Source organism: Thermobia domestica, chromosome 7 (genome assembly GCF_964235325.1).
Source record: "Thermobia domestica chromosome 7, izTheDome1.hap1.1, whole genome shotgun sequence".
In the NCBI taxonomy this organism is placed as follows: domain Eukaryota; kingdom Metazoa; phylum Arthropoda; class Insecta; order Zygentoma; family Lepismatidae; genus Thermobia; species Thermobia domestica.
In genome coordinates, this window is record NC_137460.1 from 5,898,678 (window position 1) to 5,917,891 (window position 19,214).

General features: G+C 38.1%; 1 protein-coding gene across 2 annotated transcripts in view; it reads left to right on the forward strand.

Annotated features, from left to right (window-relative positions):
- The window catches only part of Ddr (discoidin domain-containing receptor 2), a 934,573-nt gene that overhangs the window by 359,157 nt on the left and 556,202 nt on the right, over window positions 1-19,214 (forward strand). The window lies entirely within an intron of this gene.

Below are 19,214 nucleotides of genomic sequence, written 5' to 3' on the forward strand. Positions count from 1 at the left end.
TCTTTTATAGTTTCCTTAACAGTTTTCCAATAACTATTTACCAGTGGTTAGTCAGAGTTGAAATACAATATTCTTCTTCTTAACATTTTTAACATATTGAGATATTTGTAATTATGCGTAAGTATTACGGGATTATCCGAAGAACAACTTGTTAGCGAGTGATTTGCCACAACACTTGTCCATTGTTATGAGCATATTTAGGGACTTTTGGTCAGATCTAAACGGCGTGACAAACATCTTGGCATTTGAAGGCGGCGCTCCCAAGTTCTCAATGCTGCTAGCAAATGAGAGGCCTGCGGTATTGCCACGTTTATTTTGTACAATTCACTTCAGTCTATCCTCTGCCACTTGATCACGCTGTAGTTCGTCTGCTTAGCTAAGCCAATACCCACACCCCTTTACCACTTGGCAACGTCGCGTCAGAGCTTGCGTTTTATTCGTTTAGCTAAAATGCCAAGATGTTTGGCACAGGCTTTAGCTCTGAATAAGTATAAGAAACAAAGTCAAAATAAACTTTAAATGAAGTAGTAATTTATTTTCTGATTTATAATAGAGTTCAGTTAGTGCATTAGTTGATAGCTTCTCTTCTGGAACAAACAAAAATTACTCCAACTTTTGGATGTGCGCCATTTTCCTCAAGAATTTTTTTTGACATCTTTCGAAGCTACTACATATTCATTTACTACGTTTTCTATTCTTCTGTCCATCTTATGTACTGACGTCGCATACGTTTGCCTTCAATGTTTAAAGTTCTGCTTTTGTATATGTAATCGTTGTACACAGCTTCACGTTTTAGATACTTTACCAAACGGTACACATTAGGAATTGACTTACCTAATGATTTGAGTCTGTGGTTTCACCGTTTAACAACATTATTCGTTCTGTGCTGTTGATTCGAGCAGTTGCACATGGAGGTGTCAATACTGGGAGAATTTGACTACAGCTCTACAAAATAATCTTAAAAAAACCTCTCAAGTCTTTCGTGATGTGGTGCATCTTCCATAATGGAAAGCCATTAAACATCGACATCATCTACAGGAAGAAATGCCAGGGCAGAACACATTCTGAGAAGAGCCTCACCTCTGGAACTGATTTATAATCATTTATGAGTCCTAATTCCTGAACCTTCTACTCCACAAGCACTGATTAAAATGGAATTACACCCTCTAATGTGCGTTTCCAGGAACAGTGTTCTTTGAGATGTTATCGCAGCTTGATCGAAATCCAGTTTCATTAATTTTGGATTCCAGTCATTAATATTAGTCTTCACCAAACTGACAAATCTCTGATACGTCCTACTATCTCTTGCTGGTAAGAGGCCAAAGATCAAAGGGAAAATGTTTGCTTCCTCCAAGTCTGCTTCCGATGTCTGCTTGTGTTGTCTATAATTGGGCGAACTTCTGACTACAACACTTAAATGTTCCGTCCATGAAAAACGTAACAATCTCAGTTGTACACTGTCTTCCCTTCGCAGTGCAAAATATTAGCATCTTTCTTCCTCTGTGGTGTCGTCTGAAAGTAGGAAGTTTTCTCATCATCTGTCATCAGAATATATTCACATTCCACGGTGTGTACCGCAAATGTTCCACTGTCTAAGGGAAAATTTTGAACAATACCGCAAATGTCCCACTGTCTAAGGGAAAATTTTGAACAATACCGCAAATGTCCCACTGTCTGAGGGAAAATTTTGAACAATACCGCAAATGTCCCACTGTCTAAGGAAAAATTTTGAACAATACCGCAAATGTCCCACTGTCTAAGGGAAAATTTTGAACAATACCGCAAATGTCCCACTGTCTAAGGGAAAATTTTGAACAGTACCGCAAATGTCTCAGAATAATTGGTTTTCTCATTGTACCGCAAATGTCCTGATACCTTGTCTTCTAGTTGACTTCGCGATACACTGAGTCACATGCCTCTCTCTCCCCCCCTAAAAATGGTATAGGTATTGACATTGTTTAAGCTAACATCTCATTGAAGATATTATAACATTTACGTGCCAACTGCTGGAAGTGGAGGAGTGATATTTCCCTACTTTTAAAAATTACAGTTTGCGTACCAGATTTTTTTTTTCAGGAATGCAGAATTATAACCTGGAACAGAAATAGGTAAGAATCGTGCTCATAGGCACCTATTTCAAATTCTTTTCTATTTGTGCTCACGCTCCGATATTTATAAGATAAATCCAACGCCTCGTATTTCTTATAACAGATCCAAGAGACCAGGGGAGAGAGCATAAACAACTGCAATGAAATGAATTTTAAAACCCTTTTTAGACTGCAAGACGTATACCTTCCACGCAAAATGTCTGTTATAAGCCAACTTGGTGAACGACCGCGTAGAACATTTGCAAACAGAAGTTATTTTTTTTATCTCTTCGATTTTCAATATCAAATAATAATTCTTACAGGATTATTTGTACTTTTAGTACAGTAAGTATGCGAATTAAGTTTTTTTCTTTTTTTATAGGGTGTTCTTGAGGGGAAAAATACCACACATTTAGTATGTTTTGAGCCCACATGAACACTCTCCCTCCCTGTGATACTTTTGTTTCTTTACGGAGGTGGTTATCACCCTCATCTCCCCAGTCATTCGAACATTGAGTACAGTACACTATTCCGTTATAGACTATATTTACTTTATAATTAATATAATTATTATACACTGTATAAAATTACCGTATGAGCTGTGATTTAACCTAAATTTCTATAATCTTTCTGACATAGGACATTTCTCATTTATATGCAAAAGAAAATCATGTCCGATCGGTTTCCGTTAGTCTCCAGTTTTACTTTAACTTGTTGAAGCGGTTTTAAAACTCAGAAAGCCCCTTTGTGTACACTACTGCCTTCGGATTTCCTCCCATATACACAGTTCTACTACTAATTCTTCCCTATATACATATATATACAAGGGCGGATCCAAGGGGGGAGCTATAGGGTCTATAGCCCCCCCTTGACCCTCAGGTATACACCGGATAAAATGAACTTCAATCTTGTTTTACACTGATAAAGCGGCAAACTATGGTTTAGCCCCTCCCTTGATCATTTCCTGGATCCGCCACTGTATATATATATATATATATATATATATATATATATATATATATATTGCTAATGCTAAAAGAACTTTGAAACTAAAATTCATTACATTTTCCATTCCAAGATCAGAAGACAGAAAAAGAAGTGACTCGAAAATTGATTTTCTTTTTTAAAAAAATCCGATTTGTCATAGAAGATTAGTTCATTAAATAATTGTTTCTCTTCCACACAGATTCCGTTGATCATCCCTCTCCATCCGCCACTGAGAGTTTGAAATGTTTTTTTTTTTTTTTTTTTTTTTCAAATTACAGGATTTCTGATTTTCTATCTTCTCTTCCACAAAAGAGATTTTCATTATTAGTTCTTTTTTTCGTCCTTTTATTGAAGAATTGTTTGTTTTTCAAGGTACAAGTTTTACAAGGGAGACTGGGACGGGGTAGCGGGCAGGGAAGGGGAATAGAGGGTGAATATTGTTAGAGAACAAAATGGGTTTTGGAGGGAAAGAAATTTCAAATGGGACTTTGGGACCTAAATAAGTGGCTGAATGGAGTAGTGGATAAAGTTTTAGACGGTGGCCTCTCCTTCACCCGTGCTAATTAAAGCGAAAACTCCTTTATTCTCCCCCCTCCTCTTCCTCAGCCCATCCCTACTTCCGATGTTGTCGAACTTCCTATCCTTAAGGCTACCTCTTTATCCTGAATCTGGTAAAGATAGGCCTTTATTGGTAAAAGAAAATTTGGACACGAAAAAAAAAAAAACGAACAAAAAAACAAAACTGAGCTCTGGGTTAACTAACAAGTCTGGTATTTGCTTGTCCCGTGCATCTTCAGGCAAGTGCTCCCACTTCCCCCTCCCCTACTACGCCCGCTCTCCAACCGATGCCTCTTGTCACAAGAGGTTTAATTAATATACCCTCCTATGTTCCTCATTCCACCACGACGAACCCTGGTGGCGATGCTAGTAATTACAAGTCTAAGGTAATTGGCTAAGAAGAAAAATAACCAATTTTCCATAGCTTAAAAAAATGGAAAAAGCTTTTTGTTAACATTTATCTTCATATAAAAACAACATCTATACAATATCTTAATCTAGCTTTCTCTGAAGGTATTTCACATTGGTACACAGCAAAGATATTGCAACCTCAGTCATTTTGCTTTAATTATGAAGGCCTCACTCATCGTCATCTCAATAGTACGGGAGGGTGAAGATCACTGTGGACAAGGTCGAATTTTTCTTTTGTTGGTGATCATGAAGATACTTTTGATTAAGGGTGCGGACAAAAGCCTAAATTTTGTTTGATTGGGCATATTTGATTTTTAGTTTAGCGTGCCATTCAGCAGCGAGGCTATATGAAGCAACTTAACATAGCATCCGAGCCACAAGAGCTCTAGCCAGGAATCGAACCCAGGTTTCCCACGCCAAAGATGCTTACGCTAACCGCGTAGCCACGAGGGCACTCTAAATTTTGTTTGAGACTGATAACCCTGCGATTAAAGTGTGTCAGCATGTATTTTGTGCATCGCTTGTGCTTCAGGATGTTATTTTTACTTTGAGGGTGAAGACGGCAATTTTAATATAAGGATCAGATGGTAATTTTTTTTTTTCAGGGTGAGTGACAGTTTGGACAAATGCCCATCTCCCTTACCTAGCACTTTTGTATTTTTTTTACTGGAACATTATGGATAATTCATTTGTTCGGTTTGTACAACAAAATTAAACTTTTTAGTTTTATATCTCACTATTTTTGTTTCTTTGTTGTAGTTTAACGTCTTGTTTCAACACCGAGACTATATGAGAAATGGATTCACTATTTAAGATGAAATCCGAACCACCGTATTGCGTTCAATGATCTTCCACGAGGAATCGAATCTGGGACCTTGTGTACCAAAGACGCGCGAGTCAGCTACTAGACCAGCGGGAAGGGCCCTACGTCGCACGAATGTGCCCTTCAGATTTAGAGAAGACAGACCATTAATGAAATTGAATTACGTAAAAGGGTTCGTGTAATGTGAGTATGTGGGAAGAAACGTCGGAACCGCTGGGAAGCCCATGTAGCCTACACGATGCTGCCCTTCATAAATTTGTATGACCTCAGATCGAACCAAGGATCTCTTGCTTCAGAGGTAAGAGTTCTGCAACTGAGTCAGCATGATTAATTCTTCAAATTCTGTCCAATGTTAGGTACGAATCTGATACGCGGTTTACGCTTTTGGTGTATACGATTAGTTCGATCCCTGGTGAGACCTCGTGTGATTCGTACCTGACATTAAACTTTGAGTTGTATGAGGTAGTTTCAATGTTAAAAGTGGACATTGGTCTCAAATAAAAAGCAATATGATTTATCAGTAGGAGTTCGAAATTCATGTTAAATTGTACTTCCATGTGTCGTACAACCTCACTGTTAAAGGGAAGTTAAATCTTAAGCAAACAAATATGATGTCTCAGTAGGGTACAAATGTAATCGTATGTTACGCCTTAAATCCTAATCTACTAACAACATAGTCTGGCATAGGAAAGGAGCTTAAATTTCTTGCTAACAAAGAGACAACCCAGCATAATACTATCTCGGTTTAAACGTTTAGAGTATTCGTCTTTAGCGCGGAAGACCCGGATTCAGTTCCCAGTTGGTGTTCATGTGGTTCGGATCCCACTTTCAGCTGAAGGTCTTCATCTCGTATAGCGTCTTGTAGGCAAACTTACTTGTGATTATTTTCTAGCGTATACGGCGAAAGTTTACAGCAGCCTGAGATGTTTTATCCACCAGTCATGAGAACACGTTAGTCTGAAATCGTTAATAGTGGGAAATGTCATAGAATTATTGGTCAACTAAGGTATGCAAAATCTTTAAAATTATTATCTCAAAATTCGCATAGTGTAACTGAGAAAATCGTAGCCAGATTATACGACTTACAGAATTCAAAAAAACCAGGAGCAACAATTTTACACCTACGTCTGTTCGATAATTAATATCCAAACACATTTAATTATAGTGATTAATACACAGAAAAATACCTTTATTCTACCATACGTTTTTTAAATCCCATATTTCGGTGTGTTTCCTCCCTTTCTTCCGCTGTAGTGAAAAAGGAAAAGAAATATTTTGATGGTTTTCAGGTAACATGTCAGTCACACCCCTCGCAGGGGAAACACACCGACATGTAGACTCTCAGGGAACATATGTCACCAGAAACCCGCTCTGGTGCCAACAATTAATCACTTGGCGACAATTTGTCGCCATTAATATTCTTAGCATACTCTCTTTCCCCCCTGTTTTAGTACTTGTTTTCCTATTTTCTTTCCGTCCCTCACAAGTTGCCTGTCCTATTTCAACCTGAATATTTCGTTCAGCAACTTTGTATTTTGAAAGCCAAGAAGGAACCAGTAAAAAAGTTACCCTTTCCTTGGAGAGAGAAGTTTCGAGGGGAGAGAACTATTCGTGTGGCTGATGATTAGTTTACTGCAGGTTGCTAGGAGCGAACATGGGGGTGTGTTGTAAGTCAAGAAGTGGAATACAACCAATTTCTGATTTGTTGCAAGGGTATTTTGGAATTTTCAAATTACGTGGCTGCAAAATGGTTTTGAAGTACATACAACTTAGAGTTATAGGTTGCAGAGTATCTTAAAAGCATTGACAACTTTAGAATCATTGACTATATAATGGCATTAAAGTATTAACTACTTGGCTGCATGATAGCTTAAAAGTGTAGACAACTTTTGGATTGTTGATTCAAAATAACCTTTAAAGTATAGACAACTTATTCGAAAATGGCTTAAAAGTATAGAAAACTTGACTGCATGATTTTAAAAGTATAGACAACTTCTGGATTGTTAGTTCAAAATAACTTTTAAAGTATATACAATTTGAACTTATTGATTCTAAAATGTCTTAGAAGTATAGACAACTTGGCTGCATGATAGGTTAAAATTATAAACAACTTTTGGATTGTTAGTTCAAAATAGCTTTTAAAGTATATACAACTTTGACTTTTTTGTGCATGATATCTTAAAAGTATGGACAAATTTTGGATTGTTAGCTCAAAATAACTTTTAAAGTATATACAATTCGGCTGCATGATAGCTTAAAAGTATGGACAAAGTTTGAATTGTTAGTTCAAAATAACTTTTAAAGTATAGATAACTTTGGTATTATTGATTCTAAAATGGCTCAAAAGTATAGGCAACTTGGCTGCGTGATAGCTTAAAATTATGGGCAACTTTTGGATTGTTAGTTTAAAATAACTTTTAAAGTATAGACAACTTTAAAAGTTATTTTGGCATTTTTATTCTAAAATTGCTTAAAAGTATAGATAACTTAGCAGCATTATAGTTTCAAAGTATAGACAACTTTAAAAGTTGTATGGCATCTTTAAAGTATTGACAACTTTCAAATTAGTGGCTGCAGAATGTATTCAAACTTTAGTCAACTTTAGAGTTATTGGTTGCAGGATGTCCTAAAAGCAAAGACAACTTATGAATAGTGACTGTACAATGTTTAAAAGTATAGAAAACTTTACAGTTATTGGTTGCAAGATATCCTAAAAGTATTGACAACTTTCGAATTAGTGGCTGTAGAATGTCTTATAAAAGTATAAACAACTTAAGAGGTATTGATTGGACAATGCCCTAAAAGTATTGACAACCTTTAATACTTTTTTATTGGTTAAAGAACAGCCTGTTCATATAGTCAATTCCGCTCGTAATTAGGAATTTTGATCCACAATATTAAAGTATACATTAATAATTGTACGAAATTAATAATAGACTAATTACTTGACATTTAGACTGTCTATTTTAAAAGTTCAGATGGATTATCAGTTCAGTCGCACATTTTCACTCTGAATTTGCATCCAATTTTGGAACTATAAAAAATTGGTGTACAACGAAACTCGGTTGATTCCTCAATTTCTCATATAGCTGACTGACCTATGAATTTTGACGTAAGGACGAGGAGTCTCAGTATATTAATTTATTTTCTAACTTTGTACTTGTTGAAATTTGTCATTCCTTTCCAGTATCGAGGCTATATGATACGTGAAATTACAGTTTAAGGGAGAATTTGAACCATCATATGCGTTCAGATTTCAATTTTATCTCCCTTTTGCATCAAAGAGATGCATACGTTTGTCCTTTTCAACACACAAAGCAGATTAGACAAGAGCAGGCGCGCATCCAGATATTTTTGTTGGGAGGTCAGCTTTTGAGGGGAGGGTCTAATACACAGGCCACTACGTTTATGCATATTAAACAGGTGTTATTCTGCAACCGAAAGATGATAAGTAGTGGTCCTGGCTTTGATTCCTGGTGGGGACACGCGGTCAAAAAAGTATAAAACTTTTTTTTTTTCAGGCTAGCCAGTTTGCGTGAGGTTTCGTAAGTTTTCCGAATTCACACCAGGCAAATGGTACGTCCAAGGCCGCTTCCTTCCTTCGGTTTCCTCAGACAGTGCGCTCGCCGAGGGACGTCATCTCTCATACGTGACGGACTAACATGGCCATAGATGCCGAAAGCCCAGAAATCTAATTCCTAATCCTAATCTTAGTGACGGGCTAACATTGCCATAGATGCCGAAAGCCCAGAAATCTAATTCCTAATCCTAATCTTAGTGACGGGCTAACATTGCCATAGATGCCGAAAGCACAGAAATCTAATTCCTAATCCTAATCTTAGTGACGGGCTAACATTGCCATAGATGCCGAAAGCCCAGAAATCTAATTCCTATTCCTAATCCTAGTGACGGGCTAACATGGCCATAGATGCCAAAAGCCCAGAAATCTAATTCCTAATCCTAATCTTAGTGACGAGCTAACATGGCCATAGATGCCGAAAGCCCAGAAATCTAATTCCTAATCCTAATCTTTGTGATGGGCTAACATGGCCATAGATGCCGAAAGACCAGAAATCTAATTCGTAAGTCTAATCCTAAAGACGATAAGTAATTGTAAGATACTTCCACCTGTATCTTCAGAAACAAAAAAGTGATAGATCTAGGTTGTTTCTATAAGGGAATTGTAAACTATTTCCACTTATATTTTCAGAAACAAAAAAATTATAAACTATATCGTTTTTTATAAGAGAAAGAGTGCAGATGAAATGTAAGATCAATACATCAACTACATCAGTAATTTCCCTGTTAAACAATTACAGTTTTATTGAAAAAGTGTACAAATGTAGAGTTTGGAACTTTTGAGAGGATTCAGACCCGGTGGAACCCCCTCTGTGGGTACGTCCCTGGACAGGAGCCCTAAAAAGACGTCTTGGGAACACTGATGTAGCATCAACTGGTCGAACATCGACTGGATATCTGCTCAACAAAACGAGACCACGATCATGAGAACCGATTAACGGAGTGTCTAGTTATAGCAAGAAAAGTTGGTGTATCTGGCGTCACCTCGTCACAAAAACACGATGGAACAAAGAGCCAATATTGTATTTTTTTTTTTTCAAGCTAGGTAAAACGTTTACGCAAACATTGAAAATGATAAAACAAGTGTATGGTGATGAGTGCTTATCTCGTACACGTGTGTTCGAGTAGTATACCCGATGCCGGGACGGTCGTGAGTCCTTGGAAGACGACCAAAAGTCAGGCAGACCGAAAAACAAAAGTCGCGATGTGTTGGTAGAACAAATGCGTGAAATGATTGCTCACGATGCAAATTCGATTGTGAGATGGATGGCAGAAGAATTAAATACAACAAAAGACGTGATTCATGAAATTTTGATAAAGGGATTTAAAGAAAGGGAAAGTCTGTGCTGAATTTGTTCAGTTGATTTTAGTTTAGCGTCCTTTTTAGCATCGAGGCTATATGAGACGGGGATCTACTGATTAACGTGGAATGCGAACCATATGAGCTCCCGCCGGGAATCGAACCCGGGCCTCCCACGCCAAATGCGCGTACGCTAACCGCTTAGCCACGAAGGAGCTATGTGCTGAATTTGTTCCGCACACCTTAATTGTCGACCAAAAACTTGCTCGCGTTGAACATTGCAAAGACCTTCCACTTCCTCTATATTCACCTGATTTAACTCCGTGTGACTATTTCCTATTTTCAAAATTAAAATTGGCTATGAAAGGAACATTTTATGATGATATTATATATGTCTAGTCTGTGGTGACGAGGGTCACTGAGGCGATTCGGAAAAAGGATATTAAAAACTCTATGCTAGCATTGGTTGAACGTGCCCAGCGGTGTATTGATGAGGAAGGGATATATTTTGAATAAAAAGAACTACAATTGGGAAAATACCTAATTCGTTTTGTTTAATTTAAAAAGTTCCGTTATTTTCCGACATGCTGTGTATTTTATTATTTATTTTTTTAAAATTAAATTTACACATTGCTAAATTGTCAAAAGAAACAGAGGAACAGATACTTTCATCTCTAGTTAGGACTGTAATGTTCCTAACATAACGTAACGTAGTGGTAGTTTTAGCTGTATAGGGTTGAAGGATATTAACAACAGCCAAAGATTTAAAAAAAAAAGGGCAAGGGAGAGAAAAAAGGGTTCATTTACCAGCCATTTGGCAACATCCTGTATCGAAGGGAAAGGCGTTATAATGGTGAAGTCTGTGTAAACAGTTTACCAGCCACCAAGGGTTCACACTCCGGACACAGATTGTGTACACGAGACGCTCCTTTTCTGCATTATGTCTTTCCTTTCAGATTCTTCCTCTCTCTCTTTGCTAGCAGACCAGCTTTCATTTAGCACCCTTTGCTCGTTCTTCTATGTGTATTGAGAACTACTACTCTTTCTTCTGTATTTTTTCCCCTTACATAAGGTATGGAAGTGCGTCGGGGCCGTAATACAGCAAATTATGGATGCGTTAATATATTAAATAATACTTTTGATAAAGTGGATAGTTTCAAATATCTAGGATCAATATTAACAAATGAAAATCATATCCACGAAGAAATTAAATGTCGACTAAAAGCAGGGAATTCGTGTTACTATTCGGTTCAAAATCTCTTGTCGTCGCAAATTCTGTCGAGAAATCTGAAGCTTAAAATATACAAAACGATAATCATGCCTGTTGTTCTGTATGGCTGCGAAACATGGTCGCTTACTCGGAGAGAAGAACATAGACTGAAAGTATTTGAGAACAAGATCCTGAGAAGAATATTCGGACCCAAGAGGAACGGGAATGGGGAATGGCGGAAACTTCATAACGAAGAACTACATACTTGATACGGTTTACCCAACATTGTTAGGGTCATAAGTCTAGGAGGCTTAGGTGGGCAGGTCATGTAGCTAGAATTGAAGAAAATAGAAACGCTTTCAAAGTCTTGACTGGAAGACCAATCGGAAAACGACGATTAGGAAAAAAGACCTAGGCGCAGATGGGAGGACAATATTAAGATGGATCTCGCAGAGATTGAAATACAAAGTAGAAACTGGATGCAGTTAACTAAGGATAGAAGTCAGTGGAGAGCTTTTGTGAACGCGGCATTGAACCTCCGGGTTCCATAGCCCATAGAGTTAGTTATAAGGTAATTTAACATACCTCTTATCAGGTCCATAGCTAGGGGTGACCAGGGGAGCTGAGCTTTCTCTACGACCACCTTTTGTCCCCTTGAAAATTTCATCGTTCGCTCAGATAAATATGTATGTTCAAAAATAATCAAAACAAAAATATAAGATGATATATCAAGTTGGGTTCTACGTTCATATCCAATTCCAAGGGATATCGGTACGTATACGTTTTATAATCGAAATATTTATTTACGAGGTGTTATCAAAAAGTACAGTGAATTATTTTATTATGTACAAAGGAATATACTTACATTGAATTTGATTTATACTTCCTCAAAGTACTGTCCTCGGTTAGCAATGCACTTATCTCAACGTTGAATCCATGACGAAACATTTTTGGAAGGGTTCTTGTAAAATGGCTTTCAGTGCTCTGTCGTGACCCTCCCAATATCAGGAATGGTATCAAAACGTTTTTCTTTAAGGACGATTTTAATTTTTGGGAAGAGCCAGAAATTGCGTGGTGCTATATCTGGAGAGCACAGCGAATGTGGACAGACAGGAATATTTTTTTTCGGCCCAAAACTCGCTGATCAAAAGCAAGGTGTGGCATGGCGCTTTTCGTGGTCAAGAAGGAATCTATTTGCCCATTTAATCGACAGTTAAAATGCTTTTTACGGACCCATACAAAATGTTTAGTTCTTTGGAAAGCTCTGGAATAATCATTCGCCTGTTTGAACGAATCATTTGTGCCACTTTTTGCACGTTTTCATCTGTTTCTGACGTCGAAGGACGTCTCGATCGTTGCTCGCTTTCAACCGAGTCCTTTCCGCTTTTGAATCGGTGATATCACTTGTAAATAGTCTTCTATGCCACCACTTCACCGCCATACACTAATTTTAACATTTCGTGAGCTTCTTTGTGATTTTTTGCAGCTTACAACAAAACTTAATGTTGGCGCGCTACAGACACTCTTAACACGTCCTCACTCTTCTGTCCCTGGAATCCAACTAACATGTCGCAACTCGTTCGAACTCGACACTGACTGTACCAAAGGTTTACGCTACCGGGCTTACTTGTTGAAGTGGATACAACATCGCTAGATGGCGCTGTGCAACTACATTCACTGTACATTTTGATTACACCTTGCATTTGAGTCGTACGTCCAATACTTTTGCCTTTTAGGGTAGAGGAGAATGAGAAATGAATGTTAAAATGGGATGAATTACGAAATGATGGTACATGACATTCATTCCCTTTGTGAGATTCGAATCCGCAGCAGACAGATCTTAAAATTGGAAGTCTAATGTCTTAGGTTTGCTGGGTCATGGAATGTAAATTGTTATACTATAATCCTCTGGAGTGAGCAAACTCTGGATTGTTTTGACTAAATATTCCAGTCTTCCGTATTCTTAGCTGGACTTTCAATTTCTCTTCAAATCTTCCATCCGTACATCCAGTGCCGTAACTTGTGAGGGACATTGGAGTAACTGCCGCAACATTTAAGCTCCCCGTCACAAGTTTTACATAACAAATACTGTTTGTGTTACATGATTCAACTGATAAAGTGATTGTACGAATATAATCAGGAGTATTTATCAACATTTAAAGATACACAGATCATTAAAGCTACACAGAATGTAGTTCAATAGCAAATATGATTTAAATGTTGTTATATCACGACATTCGGTGGACTTCTGGTGAAGTGGGAAAAATCTGCAAATCTTCTGGATGAAGTTAAGAGGTTATCCGGACTGCATCAATTTATAGGTTTCAAAAAAAAAACTTGATTTTTTAAAAGTTATGAGGGTTCCAACTCTTCCATAAATTCCGGTAAAGACTAGTAACCATTGTGGAATATATTCAGGGATGTAATGGGGTTTATATTGGAGTATGCAAGCGTATAAAACCAAACCACTGGTGTTATAGCCCTTTATGGGTATGAGCCGCTCTAACGCCCTCTGTTAGCGACCGGCTGAACTGCGTCCAGGCTAGCGACGAATATGTGATCTGTGACAGGCGTGTCAGGAGCTTTATAGACCTAGTAGTCGTCACGTCTTTTACTCACGTAACTCCTCAGTTTGCCTTACGATGCTTTGTGGCCGCCGAAAATTGGAAAGACCGGCCGGGAATCGAACCCAAGATGTGAGTCCAACGCTCTAATCACAAGGCTGCGGTCTCTCATATATGGCGTATACCCACCTAATATTTCTTCTAGTCTAGCGTATATTCACCTTTACGAAATTTACGAAATTTACGAAGAAAGAACGTAGGTGAGATTCTCAAAATGGTCTATTGTATACCCACCAAAAATTCTAGCGTTACATCACTGAATATATTGACTACAGTAAAAAGCGTGGAAGGTCTGACAAGAATTTAGTACACAGTAGTTCTCTGAATCACCTCAGTACAAGGAAGAGACAAGGTTTCGACGTTTCGATCTGCATCTTCATCTTCTTCTGGAAAGCGGGAAGAATACTTGAAAACCACAACGTTGTCTTCACAGCTTCGTGTACACACACACACACACACACACACACACACACACACATGCACTGACGGAAGAGATTCTCTCTCTGTCTCACGCCAGGATCCCAATTACCACCGACGAGGCGGAAGGGCAGAACCACATCAATTGGATTAAGGCTGCCGTCGGAGAACGCAAGAAAGAAAGCACATCTTGAGAAAGAAAAGCTTGTGGCTGCAGACAAGAGAAAGAGAAGAGGTCGTTCGTTCGAATGCGGTGGTCCCCGACGGACGAATTGGCCAGAATGAACAACCAAAGCCTTAGCTTTTTGGATAGGTTTTGGCCAAAGCTTGTATTTCCCTTTATTTCTCCCGCTGCGCTTCAAGTGCCAATACGATACTGTCTGAATGCCTTGACGTGTCCTGTAAAATGTTTTGGGTTCTGCCACTCAACGGGCAACAGCAACTCCCGAGATGAAGCACACGTGTTGTTGGAAGATGTCGATAAATTAAATTTGCTCCGGTTTGGTTCATTTATTTTTTACAAAGAAGTAAATCTATTTCTTCCTCAAATTTTCACTGTAGACTGTCCTTCTGTCATGGATTAAATTACATTATACATCTTAATTTGTGTTTCCCTTCTTCTGTTTATCTTTGATTTTTTTTTTTTGTCTTTATTGAATGAAAATGTATTTTAACCGAAACTTGGAACGAGACACTCAAGAAAGGTGGTTAAAAATTAAATTTATCTAACCCAGAAACAAAACAGATCAAGTATTCCACGAATTGCTGATAGATTGTCGACAACACTTGTGCATTGCGAAGAGTTTCTTTGTTTCGCACCTGCGTTCGTATTGTACTTATCTCCGTATGCAGTTTTAGAAATGGAACCTCTTCTAAACAAGAAACCTGTTTGACTTGTTTAGTACTACGCCAGTCAAAGTATTTTAGGTTAATTGGCACGTCTCCGAAGCACAGAGTCCCAGGTTTGACTCGTGGTAAGTGGCCAGGCTTTATAACTTACTAGGGAAAAAAATGAAAATGAAATCTTTAAGTTTTACGTCCCACGGTTATGCCGGTTAGGCTAAAGGAGACGGTGATGATGAGTGAAATGAAGAAAGTGGGAGGAAACGGGAGAACCCCGAGAAAACCCACGCACACGGTGTTTGTGAACCGCAAAGTTCACTTGGCGGGGGCTGGGATCGAACCCGGGACCCCAAGCACCAGAGGTGAACGCTCTACCACTGATCCACCGTTGGAATAAGTGCATTACTAGCCAAGGACAGTACTTTGAAGGAGATTAAATCAAATTCCATGTAAGCTCGTTACTTTGATGCTAATAAAATTATACATCGTAATTTTTTATCACACTTCGTAGAGTTGCGTCAAGCAGATCGAGGTATTACTAACCCACAAGGAAGAACAAGGAGAACTAATATTACCACAAACATTGTATTTTAAATGGCATCACATATTTTCAAAATTTTCACTTGTATTAATGCCTTTGTCAGGCGAGCAGCAATGTATGCATAATCACATTCTTCGTCGTGCATTTTCAATCAGCTCACCCCTAAGACGTGGACCTTCCAATAATAAAACAAATGAACTTTTTCTCATTTGTTCTAGATTCTAAGACGTACGTAAGAAGATTTTTTTTCTCCCCCATTGGATGGGAATTATTAAATTTGCCAAGTAATCAGAAGTAAATTTCGTAGTTGGCCAAAACTTTCATTTCTCTCTTGCCTCATTTCCTCTTTCGTCCAATACCCAATATTTCCTCTTCTCTTTTCTTGTCTTTTGCAATCTTCTTCTTCTGCTTTCGTGGAATTAAGCACGGAGGTAATTAATTTAAAAGATAATGAAGTAGAAGGAACTATAATGAATATTTCTTTTTGTTTTTTCTCTTTTCATTAAAAAAAAGAGAACATTTTCTGGGTTTCTCTTCTTTGAGGACAAAGCCTAGATATGTGAAATTCAATAACCTTCTGGTATCGCATTCTCATGGGACCACAGTTGCTCAGTGGTAGCGTGCTTACTTCTGGTGCGACATTTCCCTGATTTCAACCCAGGCCATTTGAATTTGTGCTAAAAAAAAAATCAAATACAATATAATTAAGGGTTTCCCTGTCCGTTTCGTTGTTTCTTGGTTAATTTACTTAATTCTATATTTCGCGTGGGGCACTGTAATCTAGTGGTAAGAGCGTTGGGTCTACGTTCACGTGGTCCTGGGTTCGACTCACGGCCGGCGCTTCCCAATTTTTGGCTTCCACCCAGCGTCACGAGGCAAATTGGGGAGTTAGCCGAATAAAAGGCCATTAGGTATACAGCTCTTGAGAGGCCAGTCAGAGACAGGGTAACGTAGCGCGCTGACCACATGTTTGTGGACGTAGTTCAACCTATCGCTAATAGATGTCGTTGGAGCGGCTTAGGTCCACAAGAAGGCTTGTTACGCCAAGTGACTTAATTTTGTGGTTTCTATATTTAGCACAGAGTTAGGGCACAGATTGAGAATAACGAAGCGTATCTAGACTGCGCGGGAAAAACAGTGTAAGTCAGAAATTGGCCAAAATGAGGTAAGTCAAAATTTCAGATCTGTGTGTCATTCTCCACCATGAGGCCGCGGTGGCTCAGTGGTAGAGCGTTCACCTCTGGTGCTTGGGGTCCTGGGTTTAAGCCCTGCTCCCGCCAAGTGAACTTTGTGGTGGACAAACACCGTGTGCGTGGGTTTTCTCGGGGTTCTCCCGTTTCCTCCCACTTTCTTCATTCCACCATTTCATTCATCTCTTATCATCACCGTCTCCTTTAGCCTAACCGGCATAACCGTGGGACGTAAAACTAAAATGTCATTCTCCACCTTCTGTTAACTTGGTATAAGTCAACTCTAAACGTGAGTTGAATAATCGCGTCTTTGTACTGTTAGTGTACGGGATTCCTACTTATGCTTGGTAAACTAAAGCATCGCCTCCTGAATTTTTTTTTTTTTTTTTTTACTTCTACTGCTTTTCCCGCGTACTCTAGATATGCTTCATTATTCTCAATCTGTGTCCTAACTTTGTAGCCATAATTATTATGGCTACAAAATAGCATTTTTAGCTCCATTGTGCATATATGGTTAGCGTACGCCACTTTGGGATTCCCGGTGGAAGCTCATGTACTTCGGATCCAACGTTAAGCTCTAGATCTGCGCCTTATATAATGTTAGTGTTAAAAGGCATACTAAACCAATCCAACCAACTAAAATTGCATTTTTCATTTTTTAGCCAAAACTAATCTCTTGATACCTTAAATAGACTTATTTTGTTAGCGTATTATCATTTTGTAAGGCATGCTTCCACGTCAAAATTTGTTTCGTAACTCACAGATAAGTGCAGGAAGTCGAGGGAGAAAGACATCCGAGTAGTATAGAAGGTTAGGACGCCGAAGGTACATGGGTGGGCGTATTGAAATCACTGAACCTTAAATACCTTAAAGAGGTGTACAATAGATATTGGAGTATTTGTACAATGTATGCTTCTTTTATTGAGACTTGTGTTGGTTCATTGGATTCAAGATGGCGACAATACGACCACTTCCGGTACCCACCCCAATTAAGTTCCTTAGATATTACTCTTTCTTTCTGAAGTAATAGATTTTATCCTTAAAATTTCCATTTTAGGTTGGTCTGTTCTGAACCTGAACCAAAAATTACTACAAAGATTTCAAATTTGGTTTCATTCAACTTTCCTGAAGTTACTTTGTTACAAATGTGAAGCATGTTTGAATATCTTGTGTTTCGTAGTTTTGGTTATTTCGTGGTGATCGTGGTTCGTTTGTTGGACGTTAGAAGCACAGCATATCGTTTGCCTTTGAGGCTAGATAGTAGAAAAGAAAAAATATCAGCTAAAAATATATAAAGAAGCTAATTTGCCTACCAAACCAAACTGACAGCTATATAACTATTGCATTAAAACTTAGGAACATTTTCTGTTTTGTGTCAAATTAGAATATAGTCACATATGCACTTTGTCTTATGCTATTTCTCTATATTCCCTGTTTCGTTTTCCTTTCTCCGTTCTCAACAGCTACACGAAACTCGTCTGAATATTCATTACCCAGTTTGGAACTTGTGACACATACACGACCATATACAAAAGAGAGACGGCTGGGGGAAAGGGGGGGGGGAGCCAGAGAAGTACGAGGTCACCTGAACTCGCGCACTTTGTGTCTGTGTTAATTCAACTTCTTTTTTGGACCTCAGTTTCTGTGTCCTTTGGTCCTGTGGATATGCGTACCACAATCTCAGACACCAATGCGGGAGATGCTTTCACTTTCGTATATACAGAGTCCGTCAGAAAAAGTATGTAAACTTTAACGAAAGAAAACTCTATATTGCGTGTTAGTACTAAGCTTAATTATACATACGTCACAAATTTAACACATGCGAGTAGCGTCCGCAACGTAAGTTCCCCTTGGGCGGTAAACAGAAAGGAGACACAGTGAACTTATTACCGGAGATACCGCGTACTTTTTATTATCTTTTAATATATTCTCCACCAGACACATCATATTGTGTGATGTACTTTTGTATTTCAATGCCTTAAAAGTGAACCGCCTGTATTTCAATGCCTTAAAAGTGACTGAGACCAGTATCAGTTTCTTGGGCACACAATTACGTCAATCCCAATTGTGTAGTGACAACTTCATACAACAGGGGAACAGTGATGCCAATTTAGCCTAATTTTGGCTAAATCTAGCCTCTTTGGAAAGACATTTAGCCATAGAAATCTACGTAATGCTTATAGCCTTAAATATAGCTTATTTCATGAAACTCTTTTGCCATTTTGGCCTTTTTATTAGCCCTTAAATTAATTCTAAAAATACTTTTTCTTTGAAAATAAATTGTATTAAAGAAATAGCCTCTTTATCATTATATATTTTCGTATTAATTGATTTTTTTTTAAAGACAGAGTGTTTTATTACGCAACAAATACTTGTTTTTCATTCGTCTTTTCTCTCTCCACCTACAGATTTACAACTTAACAATACTTATCGACTCATAAAGAATTTTAATGTCGCTCCCGTAACGGCCCCGTTTGCTACTTTTTAATTATTTTAATTTTTGCATTTCATTGCAAGTTTTGTAATACAAATTTAGTAAATTGTTCGATTCTTCAAGCCACAGAGATTTTTTTAAAAAAAATTAAAGGAAGCTCTATTCTAATTAGCTTGAAAACTCTCAATGCAATCATGATGATTCATGTGT